General features: G+C 38.9%; 1 non-coding gene across 1 annotated transcript; it reads left to right on the top strand.

Moving 5' to 3' along the window:
- The first annotated feature begins 17,385 nt into the window (after positions 1–17,385).
- On the top strand, positions 17,386–17,492 carry LOC114033695. The gene has a single exon (XR_003568019.1). It is a non-coding gene; the product is annotated as a U6 spliceosomal RNA (small nuclear RNA).
- Positions 17,493–18,498: the final 1,006 nt, after the last annotated feature.

Here is an 18,498-nt window from a genome sequence, read left to right as displayed (position 1 = left end):
CTTTGCCAAGAAAATCCAGTGGACAGTATGGTCCACAGGGTCACAAAGAGATGAACACGACTGAATAACAAGAATGCATTGAGGGAAGTTGTGTGAAATAATACTAGAAAGGTAAGTTGTAATTATATTGTGAAGGGACTCAAATGTCAGAATGAAGAATTTGTATTTTATCCTGTGGAGTAGAGAGGGTAGAGACCAAAAATAGGAACACCAGTGAGGAAGTTGTTATAATAATCCAGGCAAAGCAAATGAGGTTCTGAATTAGGGTGGTGTGGTTCAGTATGAGCAAAGAGGAGGAGCTGCATGCAAAAAAAAAACATTATTGAGTGTGAGTGGAAAGGAATTGGCAAGTAATTGGATGTAAGGGTGGAAAATTAGAGTAAAAGATGACTCTAAGGCACCATCAACAGGAATAGGGAAGTTGAGAGGAGGGGTGGGTTTGAGGAGTCAGTGTGGGGTAATGGAAAGAGGACAGACTGGATTTGGAATCCAAGGACCAAATGTGAATCCTGGCTCTGCCTCTCTACGATTCTGGGCAAGTCACTTAGCCCCTCTGCATCTCATCTTCCTCTTCTGCAAAATTACGGGGTTGGGTCTAAATACAAGTCTGGTCTAAGTTCTTTTCCAGCTCTAAAGTACAATTTATAAGTACAATTTTGGACATGTTCAATTTGAAGCATTTCCAAGTCATGCAGGTAGAAATACCAGGACATGCCAGGTCTAGCTAACAGTTGGGAATGCGGGATTGAAGGGAGAGATCACAGTGGTATCTATATCTTTACCCACCTCACACCTCTAATTATTGCTATTACCTCTATGTTAATGACATATGTGTATATATACACATACACTCATACACGTATATATGTGTATATGTATGAATATGCATATGTGTATATATACATGTGTATGTGTATATATGCATCTAATATAGATATATGCATCCCATATATATGTGTACTCCACATGTGTGTATAGTATAGATGCATTCTATACATACATAGGATGCATATATACCTATCTGCATACTCATACACATATATATGAATCATTAGCATAGAGGTAATAAATAATAATAGAGGTGTGAGATACACATACACACACACATATACACACACCCCTCTAGATAGAACACTGGTTCTGCTTCTGGTCCAGCCCTCATAGCCATCCTCTGGGGCAACAACTCCTATAAGAAAGAGGATGCTTATCCTTACTAACTGCCACACACAGGCCCAGAAAACCAGCTTAGCTGAAGCAGGAAGGCATCCTGAGGGAGACACGGGGGCAGCATGTGCCTGGTTCTTGACCACCATCTCACTTCAGACCCTGATGGAGACAGCCCAGGATCCTGAGCCTAAGAGCCTTGGGAAGAGCAGTGCATTGCTCCCAACCACCATAACTGTTTCCAGCCCAGCCATCATAGCCATCATTGAGGGAAGAGTCAAACTCACCTAAGATTACACAAACTCACCTAAGATTACTTGAACTCAGATATCCTGACGCCAAGTTCAGTGCTCTTCCTCTAGTATTATATTCTATAGCAAATCTCAAGACAAAAAGCTTTGCAATCTCAGAAGCTTTACTGATTATTATGCATCAGCTGATCTGCCAGAGAAATAAATTTGGAATAGCTGGAATTATTTCTCATAATTATTTGCAATTCACCACCACCACCCCTTCCACAATTCTACAAATTATTCCTTTCACTAATTTTTAAATTACTAGGACTCCACTACAGTGCTACCCAAATGCACTATCTTGGCATGAAGGTGACCTTGTGTTTTCAAAGGCTGTAAGAAGAGCACAAGCTCTGACAGGTTATTCCAAGCTTCAAAGGCTTCAAGTAAAGGAAACAGTGATATATTGTATGTCTGCTGTCCAAGGTCCTGCCTCACTAAGTTCGGACAGGTTCCTCACCAATTGACTACAAGGTGATGAATTTTGGGGGCACAGAAAATCAAAAAGATTATCTAAAAGGCATATAAGGGTTATGATCTGCATCACTGGGGAAATCACAGATTCTTGAAGGAGGAGAAGCAAGTATTTTTCAAATTAATTAAGTGTAATGCTAAGCCTGAGCCAAACACAAATACTGCATTTACATTGACATGCTCGAGGGGAGTTATTTGCATATCATTTCCATTTTAATTTTCAATGCCACACCTGTCAATCAGCTCCAGCCTGTAATCAGCCAACCGGCAGGGTAGTGCAGGCCAAGTGAAAAATGCTGTACAGAATGGTTTGGCTGTATTAAAGAGACTGTCATCATTTTGCTTTCTTTGGGAGTGAAGAAGAATGAAATGCTGAAATCTGTGGATTTAGTAAGGGTTAAAATATATTTTTTTGGAAATTATAAAAACTATAAAGTTATATAGTATATACCACTTAAAAAATTTTAAAATAGTTGCAGGCTGCCAAATGGATATCACCTGAGATGAAATGGCAAAGTGCCCTCTGCCCTCTGTCCCAGACTTCCTGTCTCTTTCCTGGTGTCACAGTATCTACCACAGGGCTTCACACCACCACCACCCCACACACACACAGAAAGAGAGACAGAGAGAGACAGAGAGAGAAACAGAGAGAGAGAGAGAGAGAGAGAGAGAGAGAGAGAGACAAAGACAGAGAGACAGAGAAAGAGAAACACGCGCAGTAACTGCTGAATGAGGAAGAAATGAACAAACAAAAATGAAAACTTTTTTCCCTTCCAAGGGTCACATTTTGGAACTTGGTCCTTCTCACTTCCTCTTTGCCCTAGCTGCTCTAACCCCATCTGTGACTATCTTATTTCCCTGATTTGGATTGCCATGTTCTCATGACTTTCATACAAGAATTCTAAAAGAATAAGGAAAGGCTCAGATGCTGCTAAAAGAATAAAACCATTAGTAACCTTGTGACACAGGGTCATTACTGCCCGGCTCTTTGGTCTGTGCTTTATATCTCCATCCACTTGGAGTGCATATTACTCATAAGGATTTATAGGAAGGAAGGAAAGAGGACAATGACAACACATAGGAATACCTGCAGACACTTGGGAAAAGGAAGTCAGGTGGTCAGACACCTTGAAGTTATATTATTCTACTATAAAGAGTTTTTACTCAGCTATCCTGCTCTCCTTCTTGTCAGTGGGGTCTGCTTTGCAATAAATAAGGGCAGGTTTAGAAACACTAGCCAAGAAACTTGGGATAGTTGTGCTTTAATAGCCGACTACAGGGAGTTTCAGAGGGCAAGAGAGGCTGGTCCCCTCATCAGATTTATTACTAACAAATGATGCCTTCAGGCTTTACAAATGAACTGCTCTGACTTCCTTATTGTGGTAACAGGGTCCTTCCCAAACAAATGCACAGACCATTGGTACATACTAACATAGCATCTGGGTGAACCCTCAACTCACAGCTCACACTGTACCCAATTTAGGGAACCAGTAACTACACCCCGGTTCCACTTAACTACTTAACATTGAATTAGCTTTTGCTAAGGGATGTTTACTTCAAAGTTGTAGCAAGAGCATGCTCATATCTTAGGTCATTCATTTCCTACATAGCCTTGTCCCACCAGGTTCAAATCCAGAGCAACATAAGCCTTCTTTCTGCTAGTCTGGGTTCCTGGGATTGTTACTCCTTGATGACTCATTGAGCTGGCTACAACTCCTGGCTTGCATTACTGGACTTCCAGACCAATCCATGTAGCTTGAATGCCTGGGTAATATCATGAGATCACTCCCTATACATAGGAGATCGAAGATGGCCTAAGGGAGGTGAAAAAAAGGAGACCCTAAAAGCCTCCTTAATGGTGCCAGTGAATTAATGACCTCTTCCCTCAAAAACAAGTTCTGCAAAAGGCCCAACCAGTGCTGACTGACCCTTTCAAGACAACAGCAGTTCTGGTTTGTAGCTAATGGGGAAATGGCTCTTCCCACCATGAGGTAGGCCAGTGCTGAAAGCCCAGCATGTTCTAGTCTTCACAATTCTCCCAGAAACAGATCCCCAGATGATGCCATCTTAGGTCATCTGGCTATGTGCCAGACCCCCATTATAACAGCTCAGAAGTCTATAGCACTTTAAAATTTATGAGTGCTGTCCTCATTACAACTTTAATAGGAATTATTATCTCCACGATTTCTTACAGATGAGTAAACTGAAATACAAGGAGTTAAAAATGACTTGTCCATGATCACACAACTAGAAAGGGGTTGGTAGACTCAAGACCAGGTACCCTGACTCCAGACCCAGTACTTTTTTGGCTGTACCATGTGGACTTTAATTTTGTTACTTTTAGTTGTAGTCCTTTGCAGTACACTCAGAATTCCTATCACCCTTATTTCAGTTAGTCAATAAATATTTATTAAGCACCTACGATGTGCCAGGCACTAAGTGCTAGAGATACAAAGAAAGACAAAATAAGCTATATACAGGATAAATAGGGAATAATCAATAGCAGGAAGGCAATAGGATTTAGGGGGGTCAGGAAAGGCTTCCTGGAGAAGATAAGATTTCAGCTGAGGCTTGAAGGAAAATAGGCAGAGATAAAGAGGGAGGGCATTCTAAGCATGGGGGTGCTGCCAGTGAAAATGTCTGGAATCAAGAAATGGAGTGTCTTGCGTGGAACAACCAGGAAGCCAGTGTCACTGGATCAGAGTGCATGGATGTTGGGGGTGAACTGTAAGGTGTTAAGTACACTGGGCGGGTTATGAAGGGCTTTGAATGCCAAACAGAGGATTTTATATTTGATCCTGGAAGCCATAGGAGCCACTGGAGGGGGTTGGAAGGGAGGGTGGGACATCGTCAGGCCTTAGGAAGATCATTTTGATAGCTGAATGGAGAATGGACTGGAGTGTGGAGAGATTGTTTGGTCTTTCCAAGTGTGTGCAGGCTTATATTTCAGTTGCTCTCTTTAAAAAAATTATGCATACATACCAAAGAATTTGGTGTGGAAATACATCAATAGGGTAACAGAGAAAAAGGGGATGAGAGAGGGTAGTTTAAGGAGGACAATAGAGTCAGGGAGGGAATCATCACACACAACATAAATGTCAACTTCAGAAGGTGAATCATAAAAGGGAGATTTTTCTAAGAGTGTAAGAAGACTCTTTTTAGAGTTTCGACATTAGGACCTGAGCTTGGCAAAGAGAAGAGGGGCAAAGACATAAGGACAGACCACTTCAATTATAGATTCTTAGTATCGATCAGATTCTTTCTTTTCTCTGCCTTCTTCTTTGGAAAGTAGAAGAGGACAGAAGGGAAAGAGGAAGAAATATAACAGGGATAGCAGGAAGGAAATCACAATTAATTGTCACAACCATAGAAGTGAATGAAATTAGCTCACCCATAAAACAGAAGAGGATAGCATAATGGATTAGAAAACAGAATCAAGCAAAATTTTGTTTATAAGAAATATACTTGAAACATATAGGTTTACACAGAGTTAAAGTAAGGTCCTAAAGCAGCATTCATTACAGTAAGGAGAATTCAAAAAAACAGGGGAAGTAGTTATGCTTTCAGACAATGCAATAGTAAAAACTGAAGCTGATAAAACAAAAAGATAAACACAAAAAAAAAGAAGTTACACTTAAAGGCATCATAGACAATTAAATAATATCAATATTTAATATATATGCACTGAATAGCAAAGCATCTAAGTGCTTAAGGGGAAAGTTAATGAAAATATAGGGAGAAATAGACAACAAAACTAATAGTTAGGGCCCTTAATTTTCCCCTTTTACACCTAGACAAATCTAATAAAAAAAAATAAAAAGAAGTCAACTACCTGCATAAAATTTTAGAAAAGTTATAGTAGATCTTTGGTGACTACTGAATGGGAATAGAAAAAAATATATACATTTTTAGTTGTGCATATTACTTATACAAAGATTGAATGTGTGCAAGGGCATAAAACTCTCATAAATAAATGCAGAAAAATCTAAATATTAAACAGATCCTTTACTGACCATAACACAATGAAAATATAGTCAATAAAGGGCATTTGAAGAAAGAATTCAAAATTCAAAGAATACTAAATAGTCTTATTATTGTCATTTTCTTTGATGAATAAATCAGAGAAATGATAAATAATTTCATCAAAGAAAATGACAACAATGAGAAAATAGACCAAAACTTTTTGTAGTCCTTAGAGGAAAATTTATACTCAAATAAAAAAAAAACTAGAAAGGCAACATATCAAAAACCCTCAATTAAACTCAAAAATGGAAATTCTAAAAATCAAAGAATAAATTAATAAAATTGAAAGGAAAAAAGTCATTGAAATGATAAATAAAACTAAGAACTATTTTTTAAAACCAGTAAAATGAACAAATCATTAAATAATCTGATTTTTTAACAGAGGAAAACCAAATTGCCAGTATCAAAAGTGAGAAAAAGAAAATTCACAATAAATGAAAAAGTAAAAGGAAAGTATTAGAAATTATTTTGTCCAGTTACATTCTGAAAAACCAATGACTTAGAATTGTACAAAAATGAAATACCTAAATCATCAGAACAAGAAATAGAGAATTTAAATAACCCAATCTAAGAAAAAAAAATTGAACAAGCTATACATGAATTCCCAAAGGAAGATCCACTGGACCAAATAGATTTATAAGTGAATTCTATCAAACATTCAAAGAACAATTAATTCCAATATTACAGAAACTGCTTACAAAAAGGGAATGGGAGAACCAAACTTCTGTAAACTAGACATGGGAGGCAGCTAGGTGGAGCAGTGGATAGAGCACCAGTTCTGGATTTAGGAGGACCCGACTTCAAATCCAGCCTCAGACACATAACACTTACTAGCTGTGTGACCCTGGGCAAGTCACTTAACCCCATTGCCTAATCAAATTAAAAAAAAAAAACAACAATGTAAGCTAGACATGGTCCTGTAACCTGAACCAGGGAGCAAAGAAACTATTGAGCAAAATCCCTAATGAATATCAACACAAAAAATACTGACTAATATCAAGAAAGAGGCTACAATGACATATTAAAAAGATTAAGCACTATGATCAGGCTAGATTTATGCCAGACATGCAGGCTTGGTTAAACAATAAACTATATTAATGTCAAAAATAAAAATTATATGATTATATTAATAGATGCTGACAAACTTTAGCAAAATACATAATATTTAAAAACATAGAAATACATGAATCATTCCTTTAATGTGGTAAATAGTATATCTTTAAGACCAAAAATCAGCATTATTTGTAATGAAAAAATGCTAGAGGCTTTTGCAGTAAAATCAAGGGCTAAAGCAAATATGTCCATTAACATCCCTATTATTTGATATAGTTCTAGAAATGTCAGTTATAGCAATAAGACAATAAAAAACAAGTGAAGGAATAGACATAGGAAAAGAGAATACAAAATTATCACTTTTTGTAGATGATATGGTTGTTTACTTAGAGAACCTTAGAATGTCAATGAAAATTTTAATTGAAATAATAACCAGTAAAATAACAAGATATAAAATAAACAAGTATATAAATCATTAATCTTCCTACATATTAACAACAAAGCCCAGCAGGCAGAGATAGAAAAATAAATTACATTCAAAATTACTATAGAATATATAACATATTTGGGAATCTACCTACCAAGACATATACAGGAATTATGTGACTACAACTATAAAACACTCTTTGTAGAAATACACATCTAAATAATTGAAAAAGTGCTAATTACTCATGGCTAGGTTATATCAATATACTAAAAACTATTTTAACACCTACTACCTTGGCCCCCACTGCCTGAAGGCCAAATATATTGCACTTTACTCCTTCCCTGGGTTTCTGTTACCCTTAAGAGGATTTGAGGTATCTCAGCTCTCTGCCATTAGCTGCCATCAGCTGCAGCCTCCACCAATGGTATTCCACCAATTTTAGCACTGTGTCCTCTGTACCCCAGTTCCATTTAGCCACTAACAATCAGATTGGCTTTTGCGAAATATTTTGCATTTCGAATACAAAATTTTGAATATTTGCTTCAAAGGGTATAATAATGAATATGCAAACATATTCCACAACAGGTAGGAGGCATAATTTCCATACCCACACACCCACCCACCTCAGTCTCTGGGGAGAGTTAGGGGATAGGTTAGCTTGTTTCTTATAGAATACAGTCCCAAGTTCCAAGTCCAAATCCCTCCCTGGGCTACTAGGAGCTCTAGCTTCTCAGGCCTTCCCTTCCAGGCATCATTCATTTTCAATCATTTTGTGGCAATTGTTCTTTCCATTTGCCTTATTGTAGTCATGGTGTATATTGTTTTCTTGGCTCTACTTCCTTCACTTGCATCAGTTCATATAAATCTTCCCATGCCTCTCTCTCTATTATTCAACATTTTCATCATTTCTTACAGCACAGTAATATGCCATTATATTGGCATACCACAATTTGTTTGACCATTCCCAATCGATGGACATTTACTTTATCTCCAATTCCCTGAAACCACAAAAAGTGGTGCTATAAATATTTTGGTGTATATGGGGCCTTTCCTTTTTTTCAATGACCGCCAAACTCAGGACTTCTAAGTCTAATTTAGTGCTCTTTCTGCTACAGAAATATCCAAAGTGGTTACGCTGCAGAATTAGAAAAAGAGGCATTATAAGATGCCATGATAAAACATGACATATCAAATATAACATCTCCATAAAATGAATCATAACAGATATATTATAAAAACCATTTGTAGAAGATATAGAGTGCTGGATCTGGAATCAAGACAACTCATGTTCAAGTCCAAAGCTTACTAACTGTGTGACCCCAGGCAAGTCACTTAACCCTTGTTTGCCTTAGTTTCCTCAACTGTAAAATGGGGATCATAATAACACCTACCTCCCTGGGTTGTCGTGTCAGGTGAGATAATATTTGGTTAGGGGAAAAAATGGTGCTTAGCACATAGTGGTTACTCTATAAATACCTATTCCCTTCCCTTCATAGAATTATAGAATTAAGTTGGAGTTGAAAGGTATCCTTGGGTAGAATGAGGAACATTTAGTGGAAGTTGTGGAGAGAAAGGTTTAAGCTTAATTTAAGTGTTAATAGTCCTTCTGACAAGGCTTGAACTGGCTGACTTAAAAGGGGATCTGAGTCACTAAAGATCCTGGAAATTGTATTTCTCCCCACTGTAGAAGAGAAGAAGCTAATACAATGTCATGTTTGGAGGGTTTGGTTTTTTACCCTACTGCAGGAGTTTTTAAGGATCTCTTGATCAAGAAGACACATGGAGAGCAGGGAGGTGGCAGGGCTTTCCCTCAACTTACAGAGCTGCAGAACAACCGTGGCCAGTGGCAGTGATGTATTCAGGGGTCTTCCTCAGCCTGCAAGGGAATGTCCAAGAAGTAAAAACTACGAAAAAGTATTGGACTTTTGTTTTGTTTGTTTTTAATCATTGGTACTCACTCTGGTGTCTGAAAAAAAAAAGGATGTGGAAAACTATATAGGTCCTTTATCTGTTTTTCAATCATGTCCTTTGGTTTTGTGAAAGACTCCAACTGACTGAACCAGTCTTATTTCTCATAACCAGCTCTGGTTGACCCTGTCCTTTGCGTTCTCTTATGTCTTTGGTTGGTAGTATTACAAGAGCATGGGATAGTTCTGGGAGTCACACAGGAGAGAGTAGAATTGCCTAATTTAGGGCTGGGATCCTCTCCACCCTGTCCCCTTCAACCCATGGTTAGTTTTTGCTCCCTAACTGGGGGCATAATTCATGAGACTGTCATATTTTTAATAACTACTTTTCCAAGGGCAGAATTACTACAAACTTAGCGCCTTTTAATTTGGACTCATAAAACTATGTGCCTAAGTGACTAACTCCTAAAGTAAGATAAGGAAAAACTTCCTGATAGAAGCAGCTAGGTGGTGCAGTGGATAGAGCGCTGTGCCTAGAATCAGGAAGACTTGAGTTCAAATTCAGCCTCAGACACTTACTAGCTGTGTGATCCCGAGTAAGTCATTTGACTTCAATTTACTTAACTATAAAATGGGGGTAATAATAACGTCTACCTCCCAAGGTTATTGTGAGGATCAATTGAGATATTTGAAAAGCACTTAACACAGTGCCTGGCACATAGTAGATACTTATATTTAGTCCCTTCCCCTAATAAAGCTGGCCGAAGGTGAGTAGGCTGTTTCAGGATGTAGTGGATTCTCCTTCACTGGATGGCTTTAAACGGAGACTACATTCATGCCCTTAATAATGTCTTTTATGTGCCTTCTTTCACACAAGTCATCATTTATAACTTGATTTAGCACGCTAATATTCACCAGGTATCTTTCCTCCTTTTCTTATAGAATATATTCATTCTTTCAATTTTTTTCATTTTTTTTCATTTTTATCGTGAACTTAATCATCAACAAACATTTCAACATAAAAAGAAGAGGATTGTATGTGAAATTATGCACCTCTGTTATATGCAGTGTTTTTTAAAGTGTATATTAAATTTAATGAGGTAGTAAAAAAATTGCTCCATTTGTATTCCCTTCTGAACTTTTTGTTTTCTTCTATGTATTTTAATGTTTTTTATGTACTTTTCTTTCTCTCTTTTTTTTTTTTTGCATCCCTGTTATTACCTAATGACTAACTCCTGCCCCAATAGACCCTTTCCTGGTAATAAAACAAAGTAACACACGTTGGTTCTTTCTGAAAACGCATGTTTCCATCTGCATCTCTATCTCATTGATTCTCTGCCAAGAGGTAGGAGGCATGCTTCATCCTAAGTCCTCCAGAGTCTTCACTGGTCACTGCATTGATCAGAGCTCTAAGTGTTTCAAAGTTGTTTTCCTCTACATTACTGCAGTCATCTTACAAATTGTCCCCCTGGTTCTATTCCTATCCCTCTGCATCAATTCATACCCATCTCCCTACATGCTCTGAGTTCTTCCAATTTGTCATTTCTGTAATAATATTTCATTACCTTCATATATCACAATTTGTTCAGTTCAGTCATCTTTCCATTGCCAATTGGCCACCTGCAGTTCTGATCCTTCTGAGAACATGTTATTCTATTATTCATGATCTTAGAGCATCACACGGAGTTTACGTGTAATAATCAGATAATAGTCATCATAATTATAACTGACATTTATAGAGCATTTGAAAGTCTGCAAAGTGCTCTGCATGTGTTATCTCCTTAGAGACTCAGATAAATTAAATGATTTGCACGTGATCACACAGCTAGTAAGAATTAGAGGTGAGATTTAAATTTAAGCCTTCCTGATAGTAAGTCTAGCATTCTTTCCATTAGACCATTCAGATACAACCATCATACAGATTCCTTTAAACAGTTTTCTAGATGGACTTGGCTTCTCATTTTTTGACTTGTCTAAGAAGATGATTGTTCAATATTTGAAAGGTTGTAGGTTCATAAGTATAGATGTTCTCCTACTTAATGTAAACATGGCCCCTCTAAACTTAAGGGGCCAATTAGTTAGTCAACTAGTATTTATTAAAATCCTACTATGTGCCAGAAACTGTGCGCTAAACTCTGGGGCTACAAAGAAAGGCAAAAAATAGTCCTTGCCTTCAAGTAGATCACAATCTAGTGAGGGAGATGACAGACAAATAATGATGTACGAACAAGAAATCGGATAAATTGGGGGTAGTCTCAGAAGGAAGGCACCAAGATCATGGAGGCCTGAGAGAGACTTCTTGAGGAAGGTGGGATTTGAGCTAAAGCTTGAAGGAAGCCAGGAAAGCCAAGGGTGGAGCTGAGGCATGGGGAACAATCAGAGTAAACACTTGGAGTCAGGAGTCAGAGTCTTTGGGAACTGCTGTGACTAAAAAATTCATCATCTTGAAGCCACCTTAGTGAAGAGGCTCTTTGAACTTCCCTAGGCTGAGCCTCAGACAACAGACACAGTCTTCTGTGGGGACTGCACTCAATCAAGTCCGGCTTGGCAGAGCCTACCGTAGCTTACCTTCAAGAACTCACGGCCATGTTCGGCACTGTGATAAGGCGTTGCCAGAACTTTAATGAAGGTGTGATTTCCTTCTCTAAAGAGATGTCCAGGTATCAGGATAAATGAGATTTGTGTGAAAGTACTGTATAGTATATATGAGTAAACTTTCAACTACCCACATGTTACAGGAGGAGTTTGACCAACTTGTTCTTTCCACCACCGTGCTTGCTTGTGTTACTCTATTGGTCTCTTGATCTGAAGGCAGACTTCCCTGATATACCCTTATTGTCTCACAAAGCCCCAACTTTTCTAGATTTTGGGATTTAGAGCTGAAAGGGACTCTAAAGGCCACATAATCCAATGTCCTTATTTTATAGATAGAGAAATTTAGACCTGGGGAAGGGAAGTAATTCACCTCAGGTCCCAAAAATAAATAGCATAGGCAGAGTTTGAACTCAGTGTCTCTGACTCAGAATACAGAGATCCTTCCACTGCAGCTCAAGATGAGGTTCCTCTCTGAGACCCAAGTGGTCTCTTTCAGCCCCAACCACACAAAGTTCTTTCACAATCTCTCTGGCTAATTGTTTAATGCCTCCATTGTTCTTTGTTTATCTATCTAGGCAATTGTGTTTGCCTTCTTGCCAGTGTTGTTGACAACTAGTGCAAAATGAAGCATTGAAAAGAATCAGTCATTACAAGGGACAGATGACTGTATCTGAATTTGAATCTCCCATTCCCAGACCCATTCTGGAAACTGTCTTTGCAAGCTTTTTGCATTTCTTGATGTTCAAACTTTCAGATTTGAGGACTTAAGTACTATTATGGAAACATTAACACCAGCCCAGATCCAGCACTTTAACTAGGATGAGGCAACCAGGGATTTTTTCCAGGGTGCTGAATTTGGAAGGTACCAAATTTAGTGGGTGCAGACAGCACCACACTTCAGCAGTGTAGCATCAACAGAACTTAGCATCTGGTTAGCAAGAATGATAAGTTAAAAAGGAAACTACTACTTAGTGGGCTAGCATGAACCCTGCTTCCCACCTATCCAAGTGAGGGTGTACTCTGTGCCACTTATCCTGGGCCCAGTTTGTGATATTTGTCCCAGGACTAAAAATGTCTAGTCATGGCTCTGCCCAGATTGTTATTGTACTGTATGCTCAAGCCAATGAAATTGAGTCGCTGTTCCATAAACAGGTCCTGCATTGTGCTCTTTTGGCTTAATATCTTTGTCTATTTCATCCCCAACGCCTGGGAATCTTTTTACCCACCCCATCCTCCAACTCTCCCTCCTAATAGGTTTCCCCAACTCCATCCTCTGCCTTCTCCCCAAATAATATTCATCTGCTGCCAGACTTATCTTCTTCTTCTTTTTTTTTTGTTTTGTTTTTTTTTGTTTTTGTTTTTTGATGAGGCAGTTGGGGTTAAGTGACTTGTCCAGGGTCACACAGCTAGTAAATGTCAAGTGTCCGAGGCCTGATTTGAACTCAGGTTCTCCTGACTCCAAGGCCAGAGGTCTATCCACTGTGCCACCTAGCTGCCCCCAGACTTATCTTTATGCATTTAGCTGTGCCTCTCATGCTCAAAAGTTTTCAGTGGCTCCTTGATGAATAAAGTTTAAACTCCTCATCTTGGCAATCAAGGCCCTCCGGAAGCTGGTCATCCTATCTTGCTAACCATATTTCAATTTCCTCATTTTTCCATGTTGGGAAAAGTCTCACTTCTGTATTTGCTCAAATTGTTCCCTACACCTATAATACTCTCTCTTCCCTCTCTCTGTCTGTTGAATTCCTACCGAAAGCCTTCTTTCTTCCCTTCCAAAATCTTTTTCCACCTCAAACATCACTCAGCACTTTGTACTTCTCATTCACTCATTATGTAATATTTTTGTATGATAGCTATTTAGATATGTGACTATAAGCTTCCTGATGGCATCTAGGGGTGCAATGCTTAGAGCACTGGACTGGATTCAGGGAAAGTCCTGCCTCAGACACTTACTAGCAGTGTGATCCTTGGCAAGTCACTTGATCTCTCTCAGCCTCAGTTTCCTTATCTGTAAAATGGGAATAATAATAGCACCTACTTCCCAGGATTTTTGGAAAGATAAAATGAGATAATTTATGTAAAACACTTTATTGGATATTATTATCCATACTTAGTGTCTCCTCCAGGCTTAGTATAGTGCTCTTCATACTGTAGGTCTTAATAAATATCTGTTGAATTCAATTGAATTCATTCATTCAATGATCATTAAATACCTTATATGCAAAGCATCTTGCGAGGCTCTATGTGGATGCATTATATATTTCTAGCTTTATCTAATATTATATGCCCTGCAGTCAAGACAAACCAGTTTATTTGCCATTTCCTAAATGAATCCTACACTTTTCTGACTTGGTATTTGGCCCTGCTGTTCCCTTTGTCTGGAATGCCCTCTTTCCACTTCTTTTCTCCCCTACCCCATCTTCAGCAGTTAAATTCCTACCCAGCATTCAACACAGATTGCCCCTATGGGAGTGGACCCACAACATTTCTTGAAAAGCCTTATTGCTTGCATTGTTGGTGGACTAGTGAACTGATCCAACTATTCTGGAGAGCAATTTGGAATTATGCCCAAAGGGCAATCAAACCCTTTGACCCAGCAATACCACCTCTAGATCTGTATCCCAAAGAGATCATAAAAAAGGGAAAAGGACCTACACATACTAAAAATGTAGCAGCTCTTTTGTGGTGGCAAAGATTTGGAAATTGAGGGGATGATCATCAACTGGGGAATGGCTGAACAAGTTGTGGTATATGAATATAATGGAATACTTTGTGCTATAAGAAATGATGAGCAGGCGGACTTCAGAAACACCTGAAAAGACTTACATGAACTGATTTTGAGTGAAATGAGCAGAACCGGGAGAACATTTACACAGTAACAGCAACATTGTGTGATGATCAGCTATGATAGACATAACTCTTCTCAGCAATACAATAATCCAAAACAATTCTGAAGTACTCATAATGGAAAATGCTATGGAATCTGATGGCAGATGGAAGCATACTATTTTCACTTTTTTTGTGTGTGTAGTTTTTCACTTTTGTTCTGTTTCTTCACAACATGACTAATGAGGAAATATGTTTAAGGGGGCAGCTAGGTGGCGCAGTAGATAGAGCACTGGCCCTGGAGTCAGGAGGACCGGAGTTCAAATTTGGCTTTAAACACTTGACATTTACTAGATGTGTGATCCTGAGCAATTTACTTAACCCCAATTGCCTCACAAAAAAATAAAGAAAGAAAAATATGTTTAACATGGAAAAAAGAAAGAAAGAAATGCCTTATTGCTAAGGTGAGGGCTGTGAGCCTTATATTTATTTGTGAATGTATCATTTCCTCTCCTCTAGATTATAAGTTCTATGAGGGCAGACTGTTGTGTATTTTATTCATCTTTGTACCCCTAAGGATCTAGCCCAGAACCTAGTAGGTACTCCATAAATTTTGTTGAATTTGATTGAATGGAGAACTAAACTTTGGTGTTCTATTGAGAAATGATCACTGGACTCAGGCAGAAAACCTTATTGATTTGTCAAGCACCTATGAGTGCAGTGTACCTGCATCCAGGACAGTGCCTTCCTCATAGTAGGTGATTAATAAATATTTCATAAATTCAGGTGACCTATAACCACAAGGAAGGAGATGAAAGAAGCCCTGATTTTCTTTTTCCTTGTGGAAGATAGAAATAGTGGGAGAAATAGGAGCATTGCTGGTCATAGCAGCCAACATCCATCATAAAAGATTGTCTGGGTGGGCATCAGAAGTTTTGTGGCACCTGAGCATGTAGTCTTTGGGATTTTTTTATGTTGTTCTGGACCTGGATCTTGACTTTTAAAATCCTTCACAAGCGGATCCCTCTATACCTCTCCAGTCTTCTTAAAATTTACTACCCTCCACGTATTCTAAGATCAGCCCTCCTGGCCTTCTTCTTAGTTTTCAAAGAGGATGCTCTATGTTCCAACGTCCTGCCTTTTCCCTCACTCTCCCCCAGGGCTGGAATCCTCTCCCTTCTCACCCCCCTCTTGTTTCCCCAGGCTTCCTTCATAATGTGACTCATTCAGGCTACCACTCTCTCCCGGTTTTCCTCCTGCTTACCTGCCCTCTCCTTCTCTGTGTCCTTGACTGCATCCTCCTCCAGATCACACCCTCTGACTGTAGGCGTCCTCAGGGTTCTGTCCTGGATCCTCTTTCCTTCTCCTTCTATACCACTTCACTTGATGATCTCATCAGCTCCCATGCATTTAAGCACCATCTCTATTCTGATGATTCTCAAATCTACCTTTCCTGCCTCAGTCTCTCTGCAGATCTCTAATCTCATATCTCCAGCTGCCTTTCAGATATCTCGAACTGGATACTCAATAGACACCTTAAATTCAATATGTCCAACATAGAACTCATTATCTTTCCCCCAAACCCTTCTCACCTTGTACTTTCCCTATTATGGTAGAGGACAACACTATTTTCCCAGTCCTTCAGGCTTGAAACATAGGAGTCATCCTGGATCCTCATTATCTCTCATATCCCACATCTGATCTGTTGCTAAAGCCTGTGGATTTCACCTTGGCAACATCTCTCAAATACACATCGTTCTCTCCTCTGACACCACTACCACTCTATTGCAGGCCCTCATCACCTCATGCCTTGATTACTGCAATAGCATGCTGGTGGGTCTGCCTGCTTCAAGTGTCTTCCCACTCTAATCCATTCTCCATTCAGCCACTGTGTTTCCTAAAATGTAGGTCCAATCATGTCAACCCTTCTCCTCCATTCAATAAACTCCAGTGGCTTTCTATAGCCTCCAGGAGTAAATACAAAATGCTGTATTTGTCATTCAAAGCTCTTTATAACCTAGTCCCCTCCTACCTTTCCAATCTCCTTACACCTTACTCCCTAGCACATACACTTTGATTCAGTGACACTGGTCTCCTGACTATTCCACTGATAAGACACACCACCTCTTAGCTCTGGTCATTATCCCTGGCTTTCTTCCATGTCTGGAATACTCTCTTTTCCACTCCAACTACTGACCTTCCTGGCTTCCTTTGAGTCCCAACTAAAATATACTTTCTACAAGAAGCCTTCCCTAGTTCCTCCAGCGCTTTCCCTCTTTGGAGCATTTCCTATTTATCTTGTACATAGTTTGCTTTGTATATATTTGTTTGCATGTTATCTTCCCCCATTAGATTGTAAACTCCTTGAGAGCAGGAACTATCTTTTGCCTCTTTTTATATCCCCAGAGTTTGGCATAGTGCCTGGCATATAATAGGCCCTTAATAAATGTTTATTGAGGGGCAACTAGGTGGCGCAGTGGATAGAGCACCGGCCCTGAAGGCAGGAGGACCTGAGTTCAAATGCGGCCTCAGACCAACACTACTAGCCGTGTGACCCTGAGCAAGTCACTTAACCCCAATTGCCTAAAAAGAAAAAAAAAACTGCAAAAAAAATGTTTATTGAGTGCTTGCTTCAGCAGCACATATGCTAAAATTGGAATGGTACAGAGAAGATTAGCATGGCTCCTGCACAAGGATGACACATAAATTTGTGAAGTGTTCCATATTTTTTTTTTTTTGCTTTCAACATCACCTGAAACTTCAACTATTCACAGGAATGAATAATGAAATTAACTGAACATTTGGGATCAGAAGAAGCAGTAATTACAATATAACACAATATGGTTAAAATATAGTACCTAGAGATATTTGGAGTATGTTAGTAGATTTTCTTTCATCAATGTTTAGCAGATTTGTAGGATGTGTCACATTGTATCACATTGAAGAGATTGTACTTTTTAATTCATTTGGATGCTTCACAAAATTTAATTGTTTTAAAAATAAACAGAAATTTGCAAAGAGAAAAAAATGTTTATTGATTGATTCCACAGATCTGATATGAAGAACAGTTTGTTAACAAGAAAGTAGAATGGGGTTCCAAAGGGCAAAAGGGAAGGGGAAGGTAGAGACTGGGTGTTTATTCAACCCCCATTTCTCAGCCTAAGCATATGAACTGTCCAGCATTTGAGCTAAGCATCACTTGTTCTCCCTGTGCTGACAAGGTTGTGTGTTGGCTCAGCTGGCCCACCTCAGGTTTGCTTGCACTGTACTTGTCATTTAAACCATAAATACTGAGCACACAAAGGATTTGTGACTTTGTGAGCAGCATTTAGCCGTCTGGGCTGTCTGAAGTGCTACTCAGAATGCTGAGTTATGAATTAGCTTGGATATCAAATTAGCCTTGTTCTAAAAAACTGAAGAATAAACTAAACATTATAATTTCCCATCACACATTCATTATGACCCACTTAAGCAGGCAAAATGTTGGCATAATGCCGGTCAGGCTATCGTTCTAACTGCAGAGAAGGGACAGGGTGTTCAGGTATCCAAAAATCAAGGCAACCCAAGCTAATTCAGCTTTAGATTTGAAACTGTTGTCTTGAGCTATTGAGAAATATCTTTATCATATTGAAGATATCACGTCCAGCTCCTTAGAAATGAATTCTAGTACTGAAAGGGACATCAGAGATCATCTAAACCATACCTCCCCACCCAAGTTAGAGAAGGGAAGTGCCTA

Source organism: Vombatus ursinus, unplaced genomic scaffold (genome assembly GCF_900497805.2).
Source record: "Vombatus ursinus unplaced genomic scaffold, bare-nosed wombat genome assembly UNPS02007284.1, whole genome shotgun sequence".
Classification (NCBI taxonomy): domain Eukaryota; kingdom Metazoa; phylum Chordata; class Mammalia; order Diprotodontia; family Vombatidae; genus Vombatus; species Vombatus ursinus.
The sequence above is the reverse complement of the archived record's forward strand: the minus strand, read 5'-3'. Positions and strand labels throughout refer to the sequence as shown.